This window comes from Opisthorchis viverrini (genome assembly GCF_000715545.1).
Source record: "Opisthorchis viverrini unplaced genomic scaffold opera_v5_270, whole genome shotgun sequence".
Classification (NCBI taxonomy): domain Eukaryota; kingdom Metazoa; phylum Platyhelminthes; class Trematoda; order Opisthorchiida; family Opisthorchiidae; genus Opisthorchis; species Opisthorchis viverrini.
In genome coordinates, this window is record NW_008751922.1 from 596,092 (window position 1) to 596,471 (window position 380).

Consider the following 380-nt stretch of genomic DNA (forward strand, 5'->3'; position numbering starts at 1 on the left):
ATATGTCGGAAGTGCCGAACAGCTAAGTAGATTGCGAGAATTTCACGGCCAAAAGTGCTATATCGAGTCTGTGCAGGTTGTAAGCGATGCGAGAAGAATGATAAAGGCTGTATTTCACCGTTGACATCCTGTTGTAGAACCGCACCAACTGCAGTTTGTGAGGCATCAGTAACCAGGAAAAGAAGTGTAGACGGATCAGGATTTATATGTGCCAAATTAGTTGCCTGATTTAACACTTCCTTAACCGCTTCAAATGACGCAATGGCCTCAACTGTGAGAATGAATTTGCGAGTTTTCAGTCTGAGTAAGTCGGTGAGCGGTTGGACAACCTCAGCACAGTTAGGGATAAGCGACGGTAGTACGTGATGAGACCAAGGAAA